The following is a 3,756-nucleotide window of genomic DNA, read 5'->3' on the forward strand; positions in this document are numbered from 1 at the left end:
GGAAAATAACGTGCAAATAACGTGTAAGGGAACAAACTTTGCCATTTAGTCTTCTTTTTTTTCTCTCGTAAAAAAATTAGTTTGGGCATCTATGCTGCCACCGTCCCCTCAGCCACTCGCTTCATGGGTTGGGCCCGCTGGCACAGGGACTCCAGCTGCACTGCAGCTGCCCTCCGAGCCCTTTAGTCTGCCCAGGTCTTCTGGCCCGGCCCAACACAGCCTATGAAGATGGTGGACCGCGAGCAACTAGTGCAGAAAGCCAGGCTGGCAGAGCGCTCTGACGACATGGCCATGGCAGAGTTGAATGAGCCACTGTCCAATGAAGAAAGAAACCTCCTCTCAGTGGCCCACAAGAATGGAGTTGTGAAACCGAGAACGACCCATAGGGCTGCTGGGCTCAAAAGCCTTTCTGTGTCCCCCATTTCTTTGATTACAAGAAATAGGCTTCATTCAGCCTCCATGACCTACCCTGAGTTCCAATGGGCAGGTTCAAACAGTTGTTAATTAGGGAAGGGAGGAGGATCCAGAGATAAGGGAGGAACAGCCAAAAGAAACAGTAGTGCAGCCTTGGGGCAGGGTCTTGGCTCCCCATCAAGGGATACACATCACAATATCTTAGAGCTGTTTTGCAGATACTGAAACCCCCACCAGGTGGGAGAAGTTAATGGTATGCTGCCCACAAGCACAGAGACCCCAGACTGGTTGGAACCAGAAGATTGATGATGCTGATTCCTACTTACCTCACAACCAACCAGTCAGAAGAATGTCCAAGAGATGATCACGCCCTCTTTAAACCATTATTATAAAACTCCTCACTATGTCCTTCAGGCCAGGACACACAGTTTTGAGGGCATTAGCCCACTGTGGCCCCCTTTGGCAAAGTAATAAAGCTATTCTTCTCTACTTCACTCAAAACTCGGTCTCCAAGATTTAATTTGGTGTCGGGTACAAAGACCAGACTCTGCTTCAGTTGAGGCACACCATTCTTCCTGGACGGTCATTATTAGCACTAAGCAGAAGACGTCCGCAAATGGTAATGAGAAAAAGATAGAGTTTGTCCATGCTTACCGGGAAAAAAAGGAGGAGTTGGAGGTGGTATGTCAGGATGTGCTGAGCCTGCTGGATAACTACCTGATCAAGAATTGCAGTGAGACCTAGTGTGAGAGCAAAGTGTTTTACCTGAAGATGAAAGGGGACTATTACTGCTACCTGGCCGAATTCACCACTGGAGAGAATAGGGCGACCATTGTGGAGTCATCTGAGAAAGCCTATAGCAATGCCCATGAGATCAGCAAGGAGAACATGCAGCCCACTCACCCCATTAAATTAGGCTTGGCCCTTAACTACTCCATTTTCTACTATGAAATCCAGAGTGCCCCAGAGCAAGCCTGCCACTTGGCCAAGACTGCTCTCGATGACACCATCACCGAGCTCTAGACGCTCTCAACAGGACTCCTACAGGGACTCCACACTCATCATGCAGCCCCTCTGCAACCTCTTGCTCTAGACAAGTGATCAGCAAGACCATGACGGGGGAGAAGGCAACAATTAAGGCCCCCAGGTGGACTGTCAGGGCACGCTGATGTTACTACTGCAGTCTTTATTTTTTACCATGAGTTGAGTGTTGGGTGGGGGAGGGTAAGGGAGGGATGACCTTCCTAGGGAAAAACCCATGACCTGTGCTGTCTTTGATCGCCTCTTTGACATTTTTGCTACAATTCCACTAGTGGAAAGTCAGGCTAGCTGTGCTTGTATTGGAATAGCAGCCTCACATTGGCATATGGGCTGTTACGTAGCTTAATGCAAGTGGAGCTGTCTTTAACTTATTGCTAGAGAACAGGGTTTTAAGATGAAAAGAATACTTAAATGGAATGGCCCTTATTCAATAAGTCTTGTGGTTCCAGTAAGGATTTTGGGTACTTTCTATCTCATCTGTTTTAGCTGTGCATTTTTTTTAGGGTATACTCTACCACAGGGGTCCACAACATTTTTGACACCAGAGACTGGTTTTGTGGAAGACAATTTTTCCACTGATGGGGGTAGGGAAGGACGATGGTTCAGGCAGTAATGCGAGCAATGGGGAGCAGCAGATGAAGCTTTGCTCACTTACCTGTCACTCACCCCCTGCTGGGCGGCCTGGTTCCTAACAGGACCGGTACCGGTCCACAGACCAGGGCCTGGGAACTCCTGCTCTACCAGACATGGAATAGTTTCAAACCCAAGCTGATAGACTTTGAACATGATGTATATTTATCCTTGTGGTTTAGGCCTTGCCAGTTTTCACAAGTTTCTACTCAGTTGACAATATTGACACTGAATTGCCATTTATAGTATTTCTATAAATACTATAGCCATATGTAACATCAAGCCACTGATTGTGTATTTTTCTTTATTTTGGCTTTTACATCCTCCTTAGTCAGCCTTATCCAGGTTGGTTTTACTGTTATCTATCTCCTAGGCCAGAAGACTTGCCTGAGGAGAATCAAAGCTACTTTTTAAAGGTTTTGGTTAATAGGTGCTTGGCAGATGGCTGTGGAATTTTTGCGCTTCTTTCTTCTTAATTAAATCCACCACAAAAATTGTTAATCACTTTAATAGAAACGTTAAACACTACAAAAATAGAGAAAATTCAGGTCTGTATCTCATTTCTTGTGTTGATATTTCCACGGAAATCCTGATTTTTAAGCTGCTCCTTCCTCTGGGATTACACTGCTGTTTCAATCCTCACTTGAGTCTTCCCCACTGTACCTTATGCTGACGGAACTGACTAGGGTGGATTGAAAAGCTGTTGGATTGTAGAAGTTGGCGGTCATTTTGAGAGAGTTCATGGTGCAGTGTGTGAAAATTCAGGTGCTAGGAGCTTACTGGTAGAAAAATCCTATAGGAAGAGTTCATAAACATTCTGTCCAATTTCAGAGCCTTGTAAGTGTGTCAGTTTTTCCTCCCTGAAAACACTCCTTCCCCAAATAATTGTTGTAGGAAAATAAACTAAAATCATTATCAGATAATAAATACTTAACTCCTATTTGACCAAAACTTTTACTATGTATTTTTTTTCTTCTTAATGAAAGCGTAGAAGCTGGAGACTGATTTCTCTTATGCCATCTGTGCATGTTTTAGAATTGTAGGAAACCACAATGCTATTTCCACAAGTTTGTTTCAGTGAGCCTTAGGTCCTTCCTTCTCATTTTGGATAAGTCTTTCTAAACACATGACCTATTGCATATGCGTTCAGCCTTTTTTATTAAGATCAGTAACAGCGTGAACTCCCGAGATAGGGAGCGACACCAGATTCGTTTGTCTCTGTTTTATTTAGGCAAGGAAAGGAATGAGTAATGATTGAGGAAAAACTGACAGCTGTTTTTGCTAAAACCAAAATGGAGCTTCCAATTGTGAAATGCACACGCTGACCAGGATCCAGGTGACAGTGAAATAGAAGAATGTGACGATGTTCTGTCACGTGGCACAGTTTACCCAGCATGACTTTCCTTAGAAGGTCCTGTGCATATACTAGAGAGAAAGTCCCAACCAACCAAACCTACCAGAAGAACTAGCAGAAGAGAGTTTTACAGCTTCTGTGCCCTAACAGGAGTCTTAAGTCAATACCACGGATGGGAACAGATTTGGGGGGTAGGTGGGGCTTTCCTTAATTTATCTTCATGTCCAGTGAGCAATGTTGTGTCCTTCCTTGTAGCATTTGGAAATGATTTACTTGAATTACAAAACCCATTTTTCTTTTAAATTTCAGCTTCAGTT

At 44.3% G+C, this 3,756-nt stretch overlaps 1 pseudogene; it reads left to right on the forward strand.

The window, feature by feature from the left end:
* Positions 1-228: 228 nt before the first annotated feature.
* On the forward strand, positions 229-1,552 carry LOC101329124 (14-3-3 protein gamma-like; annotated as a pseudogene).
* The last annotated feature ends 2,204 nt before the right edge of the window (positions 1,553-3,756 follow it).

Source organism: Tursiops truncatus, chromosome 4 (assembly GCF_011762595.2).
Source record: "Tursiops truncatus isolate mTurTru1 chromosome 4, mTurTru1.mat.Y, whole genome shotgun sequence".
In the NCBI taxonomy this organism is placed as follows: domain Eukaryota; kingdom Metazoa; phylum Chordata; class Mammalia; order Artiodactyla; family Delphinidae; genus Tursiops; species Tursiops truncatus.